The 23,303-nt window shown below is 43.0% G+C and overlaps 1 long non-coding RNA gene across 1 annotated transcript in view; it reads left to right on the forward strand.

Moving 5' to 3' along the window:
• The window catches only part of LOC310689087, a 28,231-nt gene extending 12,239 nt beyond the window's left edge, over positions 1-15,992 (forward strand). The window contains exon 3 of the long non-coding RNA XR_014517299.1: positions 15,706-15,992. This is a non-coding gene — a long non-coding RNA (uncharacterized lncRNA). The remainder of the gene's footprint in view (positions 1-15,705) is intronic.
• Positions 15,993-23,303: the final 7,311 nt, after the last annotated feature.

Raw genomic sequence — 23,303 nt, forward strand, 5'->3', positions numbered from 1 at the left:
CTCCCAAGTTTTCTATCTGTTCCTTTAGGGGGAGTACCGCCCCCCTCAGTTCCTGGACATGGCCCCATCTACCCTCAGCAACTCCTTCTTCTCAATATCCAGTCTCAGTCTCTTCATCCGGGCCATTGCTACCTCCAGATGATGGTCCAACACCTGGGAAGGTGAATGACATCTGAATATTGAATGCAGGGAAAGCAGAGTCCTAGCATTTTGCAGTGTGTGTCTGTGCATATTCACATTCATATACCATTAAGCCAGGGTAATCTACACTCCACATTTCACTTTTAAAGACTTAGGAGAAGCAATTGGGACATGACAATTAGCATCTTCAGAACTCACGCTAACATTTTTTTTTTAAGCCATTGCTCAGATAGTGTGAAAGATCAAACAGGCAATTATTGATCGAGAATGGGTACAAGAAAATAGCAGCTAGTAAACAGAATGTCATGAAATTGCGAGATAGAGAATAGGGGGCTGAGAGAAAGCCCTTTGTGAACTCACTTCATTAAACAGGGACATGAAGCGAAGCCACATGTTTGATCTTCTGCCAATGCTGTCCTTTAGTCTAGACTATCGTTCCAAAGAGCTCTGTTTCGAGATATTTAGAGAGAGCATTGACCCAGGAGCGATCTTCCCACTGCAGGTTCCTGTGTGAAACTTTCTCCAAGGCTTGTGGTTCCTGTGGGCTGGATCCAAGATGTCTTGTACCATGGCTTTAAGAAGGCTAGCATTTTCAACTGTCACACCCACATTTACTGAGGATGATGGATTGCTTACCAGTACCAAGATGCCGCAGTGCCAATTTCCCTCAAAAATTAAAGTCATATGTCAGGGCGAGAGGGCCAGAGGTTAGAAGAAAATCTCCATTCCTATGAAGTCCCCTTGGGAGTGGTGAAATCTCAGCCTCTGCTAGCAAACTTTGCTTCAGCGTGCATAAACATCTTCCCTCTTGCATGGATAATTACTTAAGTATAATTCTACAAATATTTATATTACACAGAATAACAGGCTCCCCCATACACTGTGTGCAAATTTGGGTACTGGCTGGACTCCCAATCATCCTCTTTAAAGGCCAGTCTCAAGATGGCCTTTTGCACCAATAGGGACAACTCTTGGAATATGAATGTTGAGAAATGGCTTCCCAGAAGAGAGGAAAGTTGTCTCTTACTCACCAACCAACTTTCCACTATGAAAAGCCAGATGCCCTAGGAAAGTGAGCAAGAATGTCATGATGAAAATCATTGTTATCTGTTGCTTATTGGGGAGAGATGACAGTTCAGTAGTAAAACACATGTTTGCAAGAACAGCGAGGTTAGAGTTTACAGGATAAACTTGTTTATAACTGTGTTTATTGATCATTTTAATTTCTTGTTTGGTGCAGTCAAGCAGCATATAAATTTTATGAAGTAAAATAAAAAATAAAATAAAACCTTTAATCCTCTTTCTCCCGGCTACCACTTGCAGGCTCCACCAATTTATAGAGAACTTCAGGGCCTTAAAAGACCAACCCTCTGGCCTGTGGATGGGCACTCCATTCCATAGTGTGCCCTTCTAGTGTGCTCCATGTGCTGCTAAACTGTGGTGTTCAGTGGGGGGCATTTGGTTCCTCAAGGGAAGGCGCCCATGGTCAGCACACATGCTGGCATCTAGCCACATATTCTCAGTCACCCCTTTATGCATGCCTGAACAAGACTATTGTCTTTCTGCATTCAAATCTCCCTTTTGGTTATTCTGCACATGTTGCTTTGGTGCTAGGTAAAGGTTAAGGGACCCCTGACCATTAGGTCCAGTCATGACTGACTCTGGGGTTGCGGCGCTCATCTCGCTTTATTGGCCAAGGGAGCCGGCGTACAGCTTCCGGGTCATGTGGCCAGCATGACTAAGCTGCTTCTGGTGAACCAGAGCAGTGCATGGAAATGCCATTTACCTTCCCGCCGGAGCGGTACCTATTTATCTACTTGCACTTTGACATGCTTTCGAACTGCTAGGTTGGCAGGAGCAGGGACCGAGCAACAGGAGCTCACCCCATCACGGTGATTTGAACCACCGACCTTCTGATCGGCAAGTCCTAGGCTCTGTGGTTTAACCCACAGCGCCACCCATGTCCCATGCTTTGGTGCTAGGAGGGACTTAAATTAAGTTGAGGGAGGCTTCAGCAAGACAACAATGCATGTGTCAGAAGATTATATTGCATGCTTCAGAACATTGTCAGTGAGTTATTAGAATCTACTGTCCCTATAATGTATTAAATTTAAGGGGTAGTAGCCAATGCAAGTCGTCAAGTAGATCCATTGATTTCAGTGTGTCTGCTCTGAGTATAATTTAGCTGAAAGATCACCCAAGTTTCTTCCTCCTTCCTTTAGAGTGCATCTCACAAATAAATAAGGTTCACTGATAAGGAACAGGTAGTATGTCTAGGAGTGATGCACATTACCCCTGTAGTATTCTTTCTGTGACTTACACGCTTTACGCATTCATAGCAACTTTGAGCAATGTGCCATTAAAAAATGGGACAGCCCAGTGGTGAACTGAAAAGACACATTCCAAGACCTTTTACCAACCTCCAATAAAGAGACTGATGTCTCAACACAGAGCACTCTTGTTTCAGCAAATATTCCCCATTCCTTGGCCTGGCATTCTTCATACACATTTCTGTGTGTTTGACCCATAAGCACATCCCCATCAGCCGGCTTGCTTTGGTTTCCCCCACTGCACACTGACATTAGGCAAGTCTTTTTCCCAGCAGCGGTAATTTCATTTACCATAAATTATTTTATTTGCAGTACCTTGGAGACATCCTAATGCTTTCATGTCATAAAAAGCTACTTCTTCTGGAATAGTTGGAAGCAAAAATCTTTTTTTATTTAAAATAAAATGCAAAGGAGACAAACAAAATAATTACACTTGGTAAGAAAAACCATCACATATATGTGAAGAGAAAAAGGCAAACTGGCCTTATGCACTTTAATTGTGTGCCAGCTCGGGCAAAATCATAATGGCAATTTATAACTGGAAAGAAAGAAAGAAAGAAAGAAAGAAAGAAAGAAAGAAAGAAAGAAAGAAAGAAAGAAAGAAAGAAATAAATAAATAAATAAATAAATAAATAAATAAATCAGGGCTAGTCCTACTCAGGGTAGACCCATTAAGATACATTTTACTTTTTTAAAGAAATAAACACATTAAGATTAACCAACATGACTAACTTAGATGCGTTAATTTAAATGGGTCTACTCTGAGTTAGACTAGCACTGGATACAAAGCATAGTTGTCTCCACTGTGTAGCATCCATGAATGTGCAAAATTCAACACCCAGAACATAAAACTGTCGAGATCAACCCCTGCAGAAAAATGATGCTGATGCTGATGATATTTTTATTATTTATATGCTTCCACCAAAACATAAAAACACAATAAACCAAACATTTAAAAACTCCCAATACAGGACTGCCTTCAGATGTGTTATAGAAATTGTATAGTTGTTTATCTCTTGAGATAGTAAAGGTCAAAGGGACCCCTGACCATTAGGTCTAGTCGTGGACGACTCTGGGGTTATGGCGCTCATCTCACTATATTGGCCGAAGGAGCTGGCATACAGCTTCCGGGTCATATGGCCAGCACGACTAAGCTGCTTCTGGCGAACCAGAGCAGTGCATGGAAACACCGTTTACCTTCCCGCTGGAGTGGTACCTATTTATCTACTTGTACTTGCTTTCAAACTGCTGGGTTGGCAAGAGCAGAGACCCAGCAACGGGAGCTCACCCCGTCACGGGGATTCAAACTGCCAACCTTCTGATCAGCAAGCCCTAGGCTCTGTGGTTTAACCCACAGCACCACCCGCATCCCATTTCTTGGGATACACACTGTTAAAGGAAACTCATGCTCAGAAATCTGACACTTTCTACTTGCAAATACCCATCTTCCAGTAGCTCCCCCCCCCCCCCCCGCATCCAGATTTCAGATACATGACAAAGGCAAGCTTTGGAACTGTTAGGAAAGGCCAATAGAGTAAAAGCCAGGAGGGGGGAATTCCATGGAGAAAGCAGAGGCAGAGGTTAAGATCTCCTTCAACCTACTACTCCTTCCCTTCCCAAGCTGCACGGAAGCAGAGAAACAACAGCAAATGTTTGGATAATGTTCTGGCCAGATTCTTCTAAGTTTTCCTGGAAATAGATTTTTTTAAAGAAGAAGAAAACCCCTAAATTCTTGAGAGGTGTTTTTTTTTTTTTAAATAAAAGCCTGAGAAATAGCCATACATACATCTATTATACTAGGGACTTTTTTAAATAATAAAAAAACACATTTCGCATGTCACACACTGAAGCAGTGACCGATGGGAATAGGTCTCGCTGCTCTTTCCAGTAACAATTCTGCACTTCCCATATTTCACGTTCCAGAAGGAGCAAAGTTATTAGCCTTTAAAGGCGGCTGTTGCTCGCGTGACCTCTTGCTTCTTTGGAGGAGGGGAGGCAAATTAATGAGATCATTGCGAGGGCCAGTTCACGAGAAGCTCATTTCCATTTCCTCCTTTTAAAAAGGGACATGCTTCTTGCAATTTTCAGGGAATGGTGGCTTTTTTTTTTAAAGAGATAATAAAGAAGGTTCTTAAGCAGGGCAAGAATAACAAATGACAAAAGAATGCTGTAGCTCTGGTTTGTTAAGATGTGCAGTGGGGGTTCAGTTCTGCCCCTATGATGTCAGAGAGAGAGAGAGAGAGAGAGAGAGAACCAGAACCAGAACCAGAACCAGAACCAAAAACATTTCCAGGGAAAGAAACCCCACCCATGGCCACCTCGCTATGATTAAGATCATAAATGAAATGAAAGGAAATCCCACACACACTGAAATTATAAAGAAATTCATCAAAGAAGGAGGCAGAAAAATGGAAGAATCTTAGACTGAGGATGAAACCTACTGAGAAACTGGATGACAGATTTTGGCACAGCGTTAATTCCAACAATAACAAAGTAGACAATTAAGTAGTCAGCCTGTCAGCCAATTACATAGCAGATGCAACGTAAACAGAGGTGAGGGGGGATTCCAGACGATAGTGAACCTGAGTATTTCCATATGATTCAGCTTTCAAATCCCTCCCTTGGTACTTAGTGGAGAGTACCTGAGAGCTTCCTACTTTCCTCTCATTGTTCCAGGGATCTAAATTTGCTGCAAAGGATATTTGTCTATGAGAGCGGTGTGTGTGTGTGTGTGTTAAAATTCAAGTTCCCAAGAGGGTTATAGGGCAGAGTTTCAGTGTACTGATAGCTCCCTGCCATCTTTAGCACCTGTAAAGGTAAAGGGACCCCTGACCATTAGGTCCAGTCATGGCCGACTCTGGGGTTGCGGTGCTCATCTCGCTTTATTGGCCGAGGGAGCTGGTGTACAGCTTCTGGGTCATGTGGCCAGCATGATTAAGCCGCTTCAGGTGAACCAGAGCAGCGCACGGAAATGCCGTTTACCTTCCCGCCAGAGCCGTACCTATTTATCTACTTGCACTTTGACGTGCTTTCAAACTGCTAGGTTGGCAGGAGCTGGGACCGAGCAACGGGAGCTCACCCCATCGCCGGGATTCGAACCGCCGACCTTCTGATTGGCAAGTTCTAGGCTCTGTGGTTTAACCCACAGCGCCACCCGCATCCCTATAGCACCTGTAGCACCTGTAGACACCCCTTTTATTGCACATTCATGATGATTTGCACCCTTAATGCTATTGGGGCAGTCACACACAAGCCCACTTTCAATACTTTGTGCACCTGCTAAAGTTTTTGGTCATGCTGCTTCAGTGCCTATCCCATAGCTTCATGCTGAAATCCCATAATTTTCTATACCACCAGTGTTCAGGCTTTTATTTCTCTGGCTTTTGTTGTGCTATAGTCCCTCTGGACAGCAAACATGTGGCAGCATAAAGGAAGCATCACAGAAAACTAACAAAGTGGAATAAATCCATCACCAATGCAATATTATCGTGTTAGGGACATGTTGCAGAATATACCTGCAATAAAACACCAGTCTGGAGGGGTCTTCTACGTCTTCTGAAGTGAAATAAATTGTGCAGCCTAAGCAAAAATGCTTAACAGGTTCTGAATTTACATTCCTTGAGATTAGAGCTGCAACTAAATGAAATAATCAGTTAGATTAATTGGAACTGAACCAGATTCCTGCTGCTGACCTTGAAGTTGATGGTCGTGGACCTGCATACCCTAGCCTAAGCCAGGATGCTCACAGATACCTTTCCTCAAGTACAATTCACCTGAGAAATTAAGCTCCTCCTGTCCTGCTCTTCCTTCCACAGGAGCCCAAGGCTGAAAACACATCGTAATAATATATAGACAGTGCTGTTTTTCTAGAAAAAGAGGTGCCAAAACTCACCATGAACTGAACACCTCCCTTGTTCTCCCAAGAAGTGCCAGAATTGAGCTCCAGTGAGTTCCAACTGGAAAAAAAAGCTCTGCATATAGCTAAATTATTCTTTTAAAAAATCAAATTTTCTGGTACATATATATATATATAATATATATATATATATATATATGCAGGTTTTGGTGTCTTCGGGTGTCTTCCCGTGTAAGAGTTGGGGTGTCTAGGCGACGTTTCGACGAGGTCTCACTCGTCATCTTCAGGCTGGTGCTTTCGGCTTCTTGTTACTGGAACAGAGCAGGATCTCAGTGTTTGAATTCCTATAAATACTGTTGAGGGGGTGTGGTGTATAGCCTCCAACGTTCTGGGCAGAGAGGAAGTTCCCAGGTTAGTGTGCCTTTTCTTCTTTTGTTCCTTAATTACTTGAGGGATATCTTGAGTGATTTCTTGAGTGATATTCTGAGTACCACTTAGGTGGGTCATTAAGTGTGGATTAGTTGCTAAAGCTTTCGTGTCTTGACCTCTTGAGCTTGTGAAGAGTTTTTCTGAGAAGATGGCTGTACTGCACTTAGTTGTGCTCTGGCTTGGCTTCGTGTATAGGGGCGAGCTGTGGTTTTGTGCCCTGTGCCAGCCAGATCTGTGTAGGGATTGCAGGGGGGTGCAGCATCCGGAGGTGCCACTATGGTTTGGCTACTGGATGGTGTCTGTAATTTATCTGTGGAGAGGGTCTGGGTTTGGGTCTGGTGTGGTTGATTGGTGATGGCGTTCTGTGTGCCTCTGGTTCTGGTGTCGGTTTTTGTGGGGAGGGCTAATTTCCAGATGTCTGGCAGGCGGGACGTGTCGTCACGCTTGTTCATGTTGTGAGGGTGTTTCTCTATCTCGATGGCTTCCATGATTATTCTCTTGTGGTGATGTTCCATGTTAAAGAGCAATTTGGAATCTGCAAAATTAATTTCGTGTCCTGTTTCTTTCATGTGTTGGAAAAGAGAGGAAGTTTTTTCTTCTTTTTTGACGGCATTCTTGTGTTCTGCGATACGTGCATTTATTCGTCTGTTTGTTTGTCCAATGTACGTGGCTGGGCAGACTTTGCAGGGTATTTCATAGACCCCTTGGTTTTCCAACTGGATTTTATCTTTGGGGTTTCTGAGGATATTGGCTATTTTTTGGTTGGTGCAAAAGGCTGTTTTGATATTGTGTTTATGGAGGATTTTGCTAATTTTATCTGTAGTGCCCTTGATATAAGGAAGGAGGGCCATGCCATTGTTTTCTTCTGTGTCTTGGTTTTTGGGGGGTGTTTCTTTTTGGATTAGCTTCGTAACCCTGTTTTGCTGGTATCCATTGGCGATTAACACATTTGAGAGATTCTGTAACTCAGTTGTCAAGTGGTCTTTGTCAGCCAGGCGTTTGGTTCTGGAGATGAGAGTCTTGGCTACGGAGTTTATTTGTGCAGGGTGGTGGTGTGATTGTGCATGTAAGTAGCGGTTGGTGTGTGTTTTTTTCCGGTAGATAGTGTGTCCTAGGGAGCCATCAGGTTTTTTGTAGATTAGGACGTCAAGGAAGGGAAGTTGGTTGTTGGCTTCTATTTCCATAGTGAATTGTATTTTGGGGTGTAGGCTGTTGAGATGTGTGAGGAAGCTATCTAGTTTTTCTTTCCCGTGTGGCCAAATTACAAAGGTGTCGTCAACATATCTGAGCCAAAGTTTGGGTTTGTGTTCTGACTTGTCTAAAGCATTGGTTTCAAAGTGTTCCATGTACAAATTTGCGATGACCGGTGAGAGGGGTGATCCCATAGGTGCTCCTTCTATCTGTTTGTATCTTTGTCCATTGTGGATGAAGTACGTGTTGGTTAGGCAGTGGTTGGTCAGGTCCAGGATGTATTCGGGGGGATTGTATTTGTTTTGAATGGCTGTCAAGGCTTCATTAATGGGCACTTGTGTGAAGAGAGATACAACATCGAAGCTCACAAGTAGGTCATCGGGATGTAGGTTTTGCTTCTTTATTGTTTCTATGAACTGGAAGGAGTTAGTAACGTGTGAAGCGATGGATTCTGCATAGGGCTGAAGTTGCTTAGCGAGAAATTTAGCGAGATTTTGTAGAGGTGAGCCTATGGAGCTGACTATTGGTCTGAGTGGTGTTCCTTCTTTGTGTATCTTGGGGAGACCGTAGAGTTTGGGGCATCTGGATGATTTTTCTCTGGGGATGATTCTTAGCTGGATTTCTTCACTGATAGGAGAGGCTTTTATTTTGGATTTGGTGGTTTTTTCCAGATAGGTGGTGGGATCTGTTTTTATAGGTTGGTAGGTAGGGTCTTGGAGTAGATTTGATAGTTTTGCTTGGTAGTCCGATGTGTTCATCACAACAGTGGCATTACCTTTGTCTGCTGGGAGAATGATTATGTTGTTGTCTTTCCTCAGGTTGGTGAGTGCTTTCTGTTCTTCTTTGTGTAAATTGCTTTACACAAGAAATCACTCAAGATATCCCTCAAGTAATTAAGGAACAAAAGAAGAAAAGGCACACTAACCTGGGAACTTCCTCTCTGCCCAGAACGTTGGAGGCTATACACCACACCCCCTCAACAGTATTTATAGGAATTCAAACACTGAGATCCTGCTCTGTTCCAGTAACAAGAAGCCGAAAGCACCAGCCTGAAGATGACGAGTGAGACCTCGTCGAAACGTCGCCTAGACACCCCAACTCTTACACGGGAAGACACCCGAAGACACCAAAACCTGCATTCCTGTACCCGTGAAAATCTACGAAAGCATATATATATATATATATATATATATATATATATATATATATATATATATATATTTACAAGTACAAGATATATATATTAACATATCCTTTTCAACAATCATTTATCACAATTTCATATCTTATACAATTTCTTTGACTTCCATCAATCACATCTGAAAATTTTCCAATCTGTTTCACTTAATTTACATTTAATTTCACTATTACTTTTAATTATCTTAACTAATAACTCTCTTCATAACCTTCAATATTTCATATATTCCTTATAATCCTACTAGTGTAATCTATTGATTACAATTGCTTTTCAAATAATTCACGTATTTATTCTAGTCCTCTGAGAATCTCTGGTCCTGCAGGTTTTGAATCTTTCCTGTCATCTTATCTATTTCTGCATTGTCCATTAATTTCATCTGCCATTCTTCTTTCGTCGGTAATTCTTCTTGTTTCCATTTCTAGGCCATTAATACTCTTGCTGCTGTTATTGCATATAAAAATAGTTTTTATCCTGTCTATTAATATCCTCACTTACAATACCAAGTAAAAATGCTTCTGGTTTTTTTTTTTTTAAATCAAATTTTCTCAGCCAATGGCTAAGAGGTTTAGGTTACCTTGGTACAGAAATCTGATTGTTCTGCTCATTGGGGGGGGGGGAGCGGCAAAGTATATATACACAGCCCTATTACAAGCACTCGCGTTCCACTTCTCCTTTCCTAACAGGAAACATTGTAAACTATAATATGGCACATGTTGCAGAGTGCTTGATCCAGGGATGCTGTAAATCAAGCACAGGAGCCTTGCTTCCCTCATCCCAAAGGGTGAAGGTTGGTGGCAGGATCCACACAAGGCTTGGGTTGGCTCAATGACACAAACAACCCACAATCCTCTTGGCTGACTGAGTCACATGATGCCAGAGGGCCAATCCCATGTCACGCCCAGCTACCAGGTGTGCTACCTTCCCTCAGCTGAAGTAGCTTGTTGCGTAAGGCAAAGATTTGCGGCGAGAGCCTGAGTGGTGTCCAGTTGCTCCAAGGTGGGAGATAGAATCATAGAATTGTAGGGTTGGAAGGGACCACGAGGGTCATCTAGTCCAACCTGCTGCAATGCAGAAATCCTGTCCACGTGGGGCGGGAACTGTTGCTAAGACCATCTGGTTGTTTGGTTGGTTGAATATCCTACTTTCTTTACTCACATATTTGGTTAAACCAATAATTCTATTTGTTCTCCTCATAGTTTAGCTTTGTTATCTTTATAATGCAGCTCTTAATTTGTTCCTTATTTACTGGACCTGTTTTTTATTGATATATATTTTTTTGGGTAACTTCTCCATCTTGTCATCTCTTTTCCTGCATATTTTCATTATTACTTAGTGTTCCCTGCTTCAGAATGCAAAATACTCAATGAAGAGTGTGTTATAAATCCTTTCCTTCAGATAAACTAACTAACTAACTAACTAACTAACTAACTAGAAGGTTACACAGTTCTTTTTTCATGTACTGCCAGATTGCCCATTTTTGGCCTTCAATATGCCTGCCTGCCCTTGGGTTTGAGAGCTTGACCTTGTTTCTTTCAGCAAACATAGTACACGAGGTTTTTACCAGACAGCTTGGCTGTTTATGTCTGTGGCAATGCCTCAACGACTTATCCTCTGTTTTCTTTACACTGCCACTGTGCTGATTAAGGTCTCGGTGAAGATCATTGTCATAACCCTGACACACTAGAAGGTGGGTAAGCCAATGTCACCAATGACTAATGGCTCTGTATAAGGAGTCAGCTGTTTAAAATGCAAACATAAAAAAGTAGAAAAACAGATTAGATATAAGCCATGCGGAACTCAACAGAGAAAACCACAGTCCTCCAGGTGAATCCTTCTAACTACCAGCTGAGTAAGTGTAGAAATATGGCAGTGTACAAATTAAACCAACATTCCTGTAGTATCATAGAATTGTAGAGTTGGGGGAACCAAAAGGGTCATCTAGTCCAACCCCCTGCAATGCAGAAACATTTCTGCCCAGTCTGGGGCTCAAACCCATGACCTTGACAGTAAGAGTCTCATGCTCTGCCAACTGAGCTATCCCAGTTTGCTTGCTTCTCTATTCCATATTGTTAGACCTGATGGTCTCAAAGAGTTTCCAAGGACGGGAAAATTTGTTAGTTTTTGGTTTCTCATTTTTATAATCCTATTTCCACATCAGTTTGCAATTTTATTTAATTTTTAAAGTCTTTCTCAAAATTCACCAGCCTTTTAAGTGCAAATTTCTCCTAAGAAGACACATTTTTGGTATGCAATTTTATCTAATACGCACATTCTTGCAAAGCAATTTCCCCATATATAATGATGTTTGTTATCTTCATTAATATATGCTTTTATAGATGCAGTGTTTTTGCACATGGTTGAAGAGCTACATTGCAAGATTTGGAGGAGTGCCAGATTCAAAAGCTGGCTCTGTTTCAGTTCACATGTTGTTTGTAAAGTACGAATTAGCTAGGGCTTGCCTTTAAATGCAAAATGAATTGAATTTCTCCTCCATCTCTTAAGTGGGTCACAAATCAAGTCCAAAGTATGAGGCAAAGCCATTGTATGGTATCTTTAAGGGCTTCTACTTCCCGTATGAAGTGGGTGATAATGCTTCATGCAGTGTCACCTAACTGCCCTGGAAACAAATTGGTATGAACACTAAAAAAATAGGCAGAATTGTCTTATCTTTCTGCAGACAGATCAGCAGTGCCGGATTTACATATAAGCTAAACAAACTATAGCTTAGCACACCACTCTCTTGGGGGCCCCAAAAAAATTTAAAGGGGAAAAAAACTGGATGTACATTTCCAAAATATAAGATAAAAAACAAAATAAAACTTACATACAGCAACAGTGTTTTGTGTTGTGTAGGCTCCTATTTTGTTATGTGCAAATGGTTTTAGATACCTATTAGGTCCATAAATTACCATATAGCATATATTCAACACACAAAAAAAGACAATTTGTTGCTGACAAATGACAGCTGGACATATAAAGGGCCCCATTACCTTCAGTAGCTTAGGGTCTCATCAAACCTAAATCTGGCCCTGCAGATCAGTATGAATGATTGAAAAACAGGTCATCTGGAAGCAATTGCTATTATTTGTTGGTTGCTTGGTTGGTTGCTTTTGTAAACCACCTTTCTGCCATGATACCCAAGCTTTACAATTTATAATATTAGCAGAACTTCAAAGTCAATCTAAAAACACTACCCAGATTCACGATGGCTAAATGCCCCATCTAAGTGGATAGGCCAGCCAACATCTGAAGAACAAGTTGCTCAAACTGAAGAGGTGGCCCAGAGTTTGCAGCTTTATAAGACTACACAAATCACCATTGGTCTCTGGCATCACCTGACTCCCTCAATGCCACACCCCTTTTGTACCTGCTGTGGTGTCACTGGAATACAGTGGAGAGAAGGAAACAGCAGCCTCCTCAGCCTCACCCCTAGCCCCATCTAAGTGGATAGCCCAGCCTCACCTCTGGTGCCTTTTGAGAGTTATGTGGCAGCTCTCGAATTGGTGTTGAGCTCTGTGAAACATTTTTCAGGGAGAGGGGGACGCAATCCAAGCCGCAACAGTGTCTTTCTTTACATCAGTTCTTCTCCATTGCCCCGTGATATAGTTTTGTCCAGAGTTGCAATCATCTCAGATAAACCTCTCTCAATTCTAGCCAAGCGAGTTAAAATCCTTAAATCCCATTGTTTTCAAAAGGCACAGAGAACCCATCACAGGACTGCTGCATAGCTGGTTTTCAGCCACTCCATTTCAAAGGACAGCCTTTGGTCTTCACCTCTCTGAGCGGTCACCAGCATATTTGTGGCGTGGAGGACTTAAAAAGTATCTTCTCCCTTTAGGACTTGGCTGATCAAGCAAAACCAGATGGATTTCAAGGTCTGTGAGCGTCAGCAAAGCCCTGTGCAAAGATCATCAGCGGGGCATGACACACACACACACCCTCCTCAAATAATAATAAAAGAAATAAAAGTTGTTATCTCTTGATGATGTGGAATGGATTGTCCAAGTGAAAAGAAAGCTTCAGGGTGGCCATGGAACAGAGCACAGCAGAATGGGTGGTAGAAATCACAGAGGTAAAAGTTATATTCCCAGCTGCTGTATGATTCTGTCTGGCTTCTTTACGATACAGCTTTCAGCTTTCACACCTATTTTCCCTGGCCTTTGACACCTGAGATGCATGCTTTGAGGGCACACCTAATTCCTGTGACTGTAAGCCCCTCTTAATTCTGAATGTTACATTGTTGTAGCCAGCCTTGGGACCTGCTGAAGGGTGGATAATAAATTTATCAACGTCATCATCATTGGGCAGCCTCTTTAAGAGCTAGTGTGCTGCTTGGGGATGCGGTTTCACACAATGCTCTCTGTGCTATGTGGGGACGCCACACTCCCCCAACATCCACAAGTCCTACCTACATCAGATGGAGATTTGCTTGAGCATCAAGGCACACGTGTAGTCAGCTTCCACATATGGGAGAGAAAGAGGGGAGGGGAGGAGGATTTTCAAGGCCAGCACAAATAAGGAGGGACAGAACTCTGATGGGACGGAAAAACGGGGAAGCTTCAGGAACTGCGTCTGACCTGCAAATATATATGTGCCAGGCTGCAGTTAAATTGTGGGTGGCGCTGTGGTCTAAACCACTGAGCCTCTTGTGCTTGCTGATCAGAAGGTTGGCAGTTCAAATCCCCTCAACAGGGTGAGCTCCCATTGCTCTGTCCCAGGTCCTGCCAACCTAGAAGTTTGAAAGCACACCAGCGCAAGTAGATAAATAGGCACCGCTGTGGTGGGAAGGTAAACGGCGTTTCTGTGCGCTCTGGCACTCGTCATGGTCCTCTGTGCACCACTAGCGATTTAGTCATGCTGCCCACATGACCCAGAAAACTGTCTGTGGACAAACGCCGGCTCCCTCAGCCTGGAAGCAAGATGAGCGCCACAACCCCATAGTCCCCTTTGACTGGATTTTACTGTCCAGGGGTCCTTTACCTTCAAACTGATATTTAGCATTAGTCACAGAGCTGAACCTCTGAGATCAATGGGTCTTCTCTGAATAAGGTTAACATTGTCACCGAATACCATATCCAGTGTTGTGTAATGGTTAGATCCGGGGTGGGAAACTTTGGGCATGGAGGTGAAATATGGCCCTCTAGGCATTTCTATGTGGCCCTTTGAACTCTTCCTAGGCCACGCCCTGATTGGCTCCGCTTTCCACACACACAAAATGTTTTTGCCTGGCTGGCATGTGTTCTTGAACTCTGATAACGCCTCTTGTTTGGATGGAGGGTAGAGAGAGATGTCTGTTGTACACATTGTACATTGGTAAAATCTATGTTTGTTGCCCTGTCCGCTTTTGCTTCTGGCTCCACCTGCTCTGCCACTGGCACATGGACCTCCAAAGGTTGGCCAGAAAGGAATTGGCCCTTGGACTGAAACAAATTCCTTTCCCTGGGCTGGAATGGTGGGCTCAGAATAGAGAGATGTGGGTACAACCCCATGTTCAGCCATAGTTTATCCAGTGATCTTGGACCATTTGCTATTTCTCCATCTCACCTACCTCCCAAGAGTACTGTGAGCATAAGTGGTAGGACTACCTAGGTACTGTGATAGGAATTTTATGGTCTTAGATATATGGTAATGTTCATAAGCGTTCCAACCAAGCGTTCCGTACATAGATCAGCACAGGAAGACCAACCTGGAACCATTTTGATTCCTAAACTGAGCAAATGTTTTTTCTGCAAGGTCAAAGTGGGAAACCTCCCCATTGTCTCTTTCCTCACAAATCCTGTCTTAAGGGCACATTAAGATATGAATAAGGTGTGAGCCTGTGACCTAGCCCAGGAACTAAGTATTTATCACTACAAAAGAATGGCCAGGCTCCCCAGGCAATCCAATCAAGTAACCTGCCAGACAGGAGATAAACAACAACACGAGAAAAACAACATTCAAATTTCTGTTTAGACCGCCTTTTCTGTGATGTAGGTGTGATGTATCTGAGGGGTGGTCTTAGGTTACACCCCTTCTGTGATGTATGCATGATGTTTCTGGGGGTGGTCTTGATCTACAGGGTGGCAATTTCAAAAGTCTTTATAAGGCCTTGCACGCCATTGTTCTGGGTTCCTCCTCTCTCCTACGGGTGAGGGAAGCACCCTATTGCAACAGATCAATAAAGATCAAGCTTACTAGCTGCTTTGCTTCTCAATATTCTCTGGTTGGCCTCTGTTATTTTCTCCTATCAATAGGGAACCTGTGTAAGGACTCTATATGGGCTCTTGGATACCCCATAAGGGAAAAGGGCAATTTTTATTTACAACAGTACTCCTGAGCTTCTCAGGGGGAAAATCAGGCAGAGCACCAAGGTAAGTAAGAAAGCTGGCAATCCTCAATGCTATTGCTCGTGGGTTTCCAAGAGGCATATGCTTGACCATCGTGAGAAGAGAAGGCTCAATTTGATCTGACCAAGCAGGACTCTTTCTGTGTTCGAAACTAAGAAAAATAGCAATATGGCTTGGGGTGGGGTTTTTTATTAAGTCACAGTAAGTGGGAATAAAAGACATCTTTTTTTACAGATCCACTTTTCTGAAAAAAAAGAGTGCCCTTGAAATTACGTGCTCCCACTCTGTTCCAAAACATGAGACGCAGCCAAGCTGGCATGCTGATGAACAGCAGCTTCCCTTCAAAAACAAAGTCAGGAACGAGATTCTGGCACAGTGCAGCCGGCAAAGTGCAGTTGAGAATGGTGGCCACGATCCAATGCAGAACTGAGCACGCTTAAACCCATTGAAATCAAAGGGATTATCTGTGCCTGGTTTCTTCCAACTTGGACTGCGACCAATATACTGTATATATATATATATATATATATATATATATATATATATATATATATTTATGTAAGTTTTCAGGATGAATGAAATTGTTCAATTAAGGTTTAGGTACAAGAAGAGAAGCCATTGGTGTTATTGTGTCAGGTGTGGTTTTTTTTAAAAAAACTCCTTTTAGAGATTAAAGTTCTTTTTACATCCAGTTTGCAATGTGTTCATGATTTTGTTGCTAAGATAATAAAAATGAGTTTTTGTTATGTGCTTTTTTCTTTTTTAAAGCCCTGTCTTTTTTACCTTCTGACTTCCAAGTTATCATTCAGCCATTAAGGAAATTGAGTTCACTGGAGGTTGAATATTCAGATCCAGGCATGTGCATCTCGAGTTTGCTCAGGGTTTGCTTCTGCAAATACAAGTATAATATTTGCTTGGGTGTAGAGCTGTATGCCTTAGTTTAATAGGTGAGTGGCAGGTCAAATGCACACCGCAACAGACACACTTCGAATCAGCGAAAATGTAAAAGCAATAAAGTTGCATATGGACGTAAAAGCATAAAATGGATAGCAAAACCAGCCAGTACCCACAGATAAAACACACATCACTGCAGACATAGGAGCATAAGAGTCAGTAGCCCATCTAGTCCTGTTCTCACAGTGGTTAACCTGATGCCTTTGGAAAATCTACAAGCAGAATCTGAACTCAGGAGCACCCTCCTCTCCCGCCATTTCCAACAGCTGGTATTCAGGAGCAATTTGGCCTGCCTCTGACCACAGCGGCAGAGGAGTCAACTTAGTGAAGTCAATATGCCATTAATTAATAACATGCCAAAGCACAATTGTCACCTAATGCCAGACATTCCATCGGGCTACAGAGCACAGAGAATATCAGGGGTGTCTTTGTCAAAAGCCTGACTGAAATCAAGATACACTATGTCCACAGCATTCCCCCGATCCACCAAACTTGTGACTTTAACAAAAAAAGGAAAGATGAGATTTGTCTGGCATGACAGCTCTCAATATTCTTCTGGAGAAGTCATTTGTTTTAAATGTATGGCATGTACACAGCCTAAGTCTTTATCCTCTTCAGTGTGTCAGCCCTTCAGGTATGTGAAGAGTGTTGTCATGTTCACCCCATCCCAGGCTTCTTTCCTCAGGGAAGACTGAAGCTAAACATGCTTCAATTTTCCCTCACAGGGCTTGTTTTCCATACTCCGTTCATCTGCTTCATGCTCTTTTCCAGTGACACTGCTGATAGATTCATTTAAAGCATTTTTATTGCTTTCTTTGGCTGAAAAGGCCCCCATAGCGACCTATAAAAGTCATTAGTCATAAGGCTTGCCCATCTAAAAGACATGGCATACAAGGAAAAAAGGATGGGGAGGGAGGAGGAGGAAGAAAGAAAGCAAGGTCAGGTCCCATGCCTTACAGTTTTACAGTGACTACGTGGGATGGTAGCATGATGAAATGGATGCAAGTAGATTACCATTGGGGGAGGCTTCTGGCAGAGGTGATGGAATAGGCCTGATTTTTCAGACAAAGAGAGGAGTAAAAATGGAGAGGCTGGTAAAATCTGGGCTGGATGAGGAAACTGTTAGGTGGATTTGTAGCTGGTTGACTGAACCCAAAGAGTGCTCATTAATGCTTCCCAGGAAAACTGGGAAACTGACTTAAAATTTACAGATTGTTCCCTATTGAAGAAGAATTACCGTATTTTTCGCCCTATAGGACGCACTTTCCCCCCTCCAAAAATGAAGGGGAAATGTGTGTGCATCCTATGGGGCGAATGCAGGCTTTCGCTGAAGCCTGGAGTGCAAGAGGGGTCGGTGCGCACTGACCCCTCTCGCTCTCCAGGCTTCAGGAGAGCCCCACCGCCAGCCCCACAAGCTCGGGGGACAGCGGGGAGGCGCAGGGCGCCTTTCTTTTTTCTTTTTTAAAATAATATTTATTAGTAGTTTTCAGAATTATAAAAAGAAAAAAAAACATTAAAAAGCAACACTATAATAGACAATAAAAAAGGAAAAAACACAAAAACCAATACAACAATACAGCAAAAAGATAAAAAGAAAAAAGAAAACAACACAAATCCCAGATTACATATCTAAAACTTCCATTTGCTTGTTTCATTGACTTCCTCACACCTCCCTTTTTGTATTCTAGTTTAATTAGTTATTTCAGCAAATTCTTTCCATCTTTCTCAATTTTTGTTAAAAAATTTATCCTAACCTAATTTAATCTAATAATTAACTCAACCAATCCTTTCCATAGAATAGAATCATAGAATAGAATCATAGAATCATAGAGTTGGAAGAGACCACAAGGGCCATCGAGTCCAACCCCCTGCCAAGCAGGAAACACCATCAGGGCACTCCTGACATATGGTTGTCAAGCCTCTGCTTAAAGACCTCCAAAGTAGGAGACTCCACCACACTCCTTGGCAGCAAATTCCACTGTCGAACAGCTCTTACTGTCAGGAAGTTCTTCCTAATGTTTAGGTGGAATCTTCTTTCTTGTAGTTTGGATCCACTGCTCCGTGTCCGCTTCTCTGGAGCAGCAGAAAACAACCTTTCTCCCTCCTCTATGTGACATCCTTTTATATATTTGAACATGGCTATCATATCACCCCTTAACCTCCTCTTCTCCAGGCTAAACATGCCCAGCTCCCTTAACCGTTCCTCATAAGGCATCGTTTCCAGGCCTTTGACCATTTTGGTTGCCCTCCTCTGGACATGTTCCAGTTTGTCAGTGTCCTTCTTGAATTGTGGTGCCCAGAACTGGACACAGTACTCCAGGTGAGGTCTGACCAGAGCAGAATACAGTGGCACTATTACTTCCCTTGATCTAGATGCTATACTCCTATTGATGCAGCCCAGAATTGCATTGGCTTTTTTAGCTGCCGCGTCACACTGTTGGCTCATGTCAAGTTTGTGGTCAACCAAGACTCCTAGATCCTTTTCACATGTACTGCTCTCAAGCCAGGTGTCACCCATCTTGTATTTGTGCCTCTCATTTTTTTTGCCCAAGTGCAATACTTTACATTTCTCCCTGTTAAAATTCATCTTGTTTGTTTTGGCCCAGTTCTCTAATCTGTCAAGGTCGTTTTGAAGTGTGATCCTGTCCTCTGGGGTGTTAGCCACCCCTCCCAGTTTGGTGTCATCTGCAAATTTGATCAGGATGCCCTTGAGTCCATCATCCAAGTCGTTGATAAAGATATTGAATAAGACCGGGCCCATCTTTCCCCATATTCTATTATTCACATTACCTTAATTAATTTAACCTTATCTTACCCTAAAACACCTTAAAGCTTGAATCTTAGTTATCAAATATACATTACTCCTAATATCATTTCTGCTAAAGTCATATAGTTTCATTCCAACATTTTCCCTAGTATTCATTAATTTTTATCCAATTCCCAAAATAGAACATTTTCTTTATGAATTTTCTTCCAGTCTTCATCCAACGTCCCTTCTTCCTGGTCTCAGATTGTTTCAGTCCTTACTGTCCATTCCATCTAGTCCATCAACCTGAAAGCCTTATGTCCAAGGCCCTGAAGTCTCTTCCATGTCCCTTCTGCAATTCTTCTTCTTCTTGTTTATACTTGCCCTTTTCCTTGTCTTTTGTTGGTCTCCCTTCTTAGTTTCTTTCCTTTCTCATTGAGGGGTAGGCCTCTGGGGGATTCCAAGCCAAAATTGTCTCCATCTCCCTTCATCAAACCCGCCCATTCCCCACAGTCCCACTCCCCACAATCCTCAATATAGTCCAAAAAGTATTTAAAAGCATATTCCAAGGTCTCTCCAACGTTGGGAACCTCCTCAACTCCAGATACCCCCTGGAGGGGGTGAGGGGGCAGCGCGCCTTTCCCGCTGTCCCCCGACTTTGTTAGAAGGCTGGCGGGGGGGGGAGAGAAGCCTGCTCCTCCCTGTCGCCAGCCCCGCAAACTCGGGGGACAGCGGGTGGCGCAGCACGCCTTTCCCGCTGTCCCCCGACTTGGTTAGAAGGCTGGAGGGGGGGCTTCCCCCTCCTCCAGCCCCACAAGCTCCCAGAGTGATGCCAAAGCTGCACGCAGCTTCGGTATCACTCTGGGTCCCGTTTTGGGGGCTGGGGGAGGGGGAAGCTCCGCTTTCCCTGCCCCAAAGCCCCACAAGCTCCCAGAGCGATGCCGAAGCTGCACGCTGTGCTGTGCTCCCAAAAACTTTGATTTCTACTACCATTACAGCAAGTTGTCTCAAGTCTGGAAATTGGTTTGTTTATTTGTGTACCACACTTCAGCAAAATAACTCCCAGAGCAGTTCACAATGAAGTTTTCCAATAATAAAACTAATAGAATGCAGCAGATAAAATAATAAATCATGCACAAAAGCAGCAATAGTGAGCTAAGATACCGAAGGGGGGGAAGCAATAAGAGTGTACCCCAAAATTCAATGAGGCTAACAATTCTTGTTAGGGCTCTGAATTCACCTAATGGATAGAATACCATTTCCAAGTCTATTAATAATTAGCCAAAGTGCCAGAAGAGAACCTGGAGAGGCAAAGAAAAACAGATTAATTAAAAATTAACAGCTAAACACAAAGCCAATTCTTTCATAGTTAGTTATTAACTTAAAAACAGCCCTTACTCTTGAGGAGACATGTGAATTGTTTTCTGCTGATGCAAATCCCTTTACACAATTGTAGCATTCCAGATAACCATTGTTTTTAGGGCTGCCTTTGATATCTGCCCAACACAAACATTTAGCAAGTTTTGCCTATGCTGGGTAGGAAACCTTTCATGCACTTAATTTCTGTGTGCTACAGTTAAAGGCTACACAGCATGTCTAAACCATTCCCAGAAAATAACTGCCAAACTCAGACCCTCCACGTGTCCCTTTTTCCCAGGGAAAGTCCCAGATTTACAGGAGCCATCCTGGTTTTTGATTTGATCCCAGAATATCCTGCTTTTCCTTAAAGGTAAAGATATTAGGTCCAGTCGCGGACGACTCTGGGGTTGCTTGCTCATCTCTCTTTATAGGCCGAGGGAGCCAGCATTTGTCCGCAGACTGCTTCCAGGTCATGTGGCCAGCATGACTAAGCCACTTCTGGAGAACCAGAGAAGCGCACAGAAATGCCATTTACCTTCCCGTCGGAGCGGTACCTATTTATCTACTTGCACTGATGTGCTTTCAAACTGCTAGGTGGGCAGGAGCTAGGACTGAACAACAGGAGCTCACCCCATAGCAGGGATTCGAACCGCCAACCTTCTGATCGGCAAGCCACCCGTGTCATTAGGACGTGCCTATTTTCATCAAAGAAATGTTGGAGGGTATGGAGTTATGCAACCCCCAAACTAAGGAGATAAGTAACTATACAACCTTTAGAAGAAATCTGAAGGCAGCCATGTATAGCTTTTATATGTTATGTTTTTAGATATGCAGGAAGCACCCCAGAATGACTGGGAAACCCAGTCAGATGGGCAGGGTATAGATAATAAAATTGTTGTTGTTGTTGTTGTTGTTGTTGTTGTTGTTGTTGTTATGGAATACAGTGTCCCTATTTTCATTGGAGAATACTGGTCCATTCTTCCAAGAACCTCATCATCCCCCTGCCCTTTGCCCTTTGAATGGGTTATACAACAGACAGATCTACCATCAAATAAGGAAGAACTTGGCCTCTGTCTTCAAATGAAAACATGTATAATTCCTTAATTTAGCTCTCTAAACATTTTCTGTTTATTCAGCATGACCCTTCTTAAATGGAAATTGTCACCTCTCATTTGGCACAGATATCTCTCTACATCATTGCATCTTGTGCTAGCAAGTTCCACAGTTTAATTCCATCAATGTCACCAAGTTGCAAGAACACTCGTAGAACCCAGTCATGCAACTTCTATGCTCTTCTGCTTGCTATATTCTGTTTTCACAAATAGTTAAAGATTGTACTTCTTCGGTAGGGAAGAACGGTTTGGAAAGCTGGACTATAGCCAGCCAGCAAAGGTGGTGCCCAGGTTTTGTCGCTGAATGCCAAGAAGGTGCCTTGGAGGTGCTCCAAAAGCAGGCGGTTTGCTGGGGGGAGGCACTGATATTGTTTAAAATACCAGCATTTTCCCATGGGGTGCTTGCCTGCCCTCCCTTCAAAGTCCTTATTAGGGTATAAACAGGATAATTTGGCACTGATTTAATGTTGTATGAAAATAGCCAAATGTGGGAGTTGGCAGAGAAAGCAGCCACCTTAAGATTTTGTGCTGGCACGTTGGCAAGATTTGTGTGTGTTGGGCATGTCAACATTCCTAATAACAACTCCAGTTTTATTTTGACTGTTTCAGTGTGCAAAGCCAGCTGAAGACATTTTGGCAATGGGCAAGATTCTCTCTTTTCCCCACCCCCCTTACCTCAAATATCAATGTGCGGCACTTGAAGCTTCAACACTAGCAACAGGAGACCATCCTCTGTTGTACTTGAGGGCAGCAGGCTAAGCTACCGGGATGCAGGGCATAAGACACACAAACTCACACTATACCCATCACTTTGTTACCATGTGCTCACCACTCCAGCCTCTTGTTGCCCACTCAACTCAATGCTGCGACATTTAATAGAACAGCTGGACACATTTTCGATGCTTGCCGGAATGTGTTGGCTGTGTTGGCTGCCTCTCTGCCTGCTCCTTCTTTCAGAGGCATTCCCTAATGATGCTGCTACCCGTGATGAGTTGGGAAGAAGAGGCAAGGCAAGGAAGACTAGCAACATTCAAGCATCACCTGTCTCAAACCCTGGAGAACAGCTACCTGCCCATGTGGACCAACATGGCTCACCTGTGGGCCTCAGTGATGGACTACAAACTACAGCATTACCTATGATGGCCAGGACGGATAGGAGATTTTATCAGGTTCCAACATCATCTGGAGGGCAGTAGGTTAGCCATCCCTGGTGAAGACAATACTGAATTAGATGGACCATTAGTCTGATTCAGCATAAGGCAGCTTTGCATGTGTTTGTGATTGTGACATCAGCATCAAAGGATGGCTTTTATCTATGTGATATCCAAGAGTTAGTTCAGTCAAGACAGCATGAGATTCTTAATCTCAGGGTTGTGGGTTCAAACTCCACGTTGGGCAACAGATTCCTGCATTGTAGGGGGTTGGACCACGAGCCTCGTTGTCCCTTCCACTTCTACAGTTTGATGATTCTATCACAGGTCTATTGTTGTAAACAAAAATTGCCCTTTTCCCTTATGGGGTATCCAAGAGCCCATATAGAGTCCTTACATAGGTTCCCTATTGGTAGGAGAAGATAACAGAGGCCAACCAGAGAATATCGAGAAGCAAAGCAGCTAGTAAGCTTGATCTTTATTGATCTGTTGCAACAGGGTGCTCCCCTC

The sequence above is a fragment of the Podarcis liolepis genome (assembly GCF_965112155.1).
Source record: "Podarcis liolepis genome assembly, chromosome: 11".
Taxonomy (NCBI): Eukaryota; Metazoa; Chordata; class Lepidosauria; order Squamata; family Lacertidae; genus Podarcis; species Podarcis liolepis.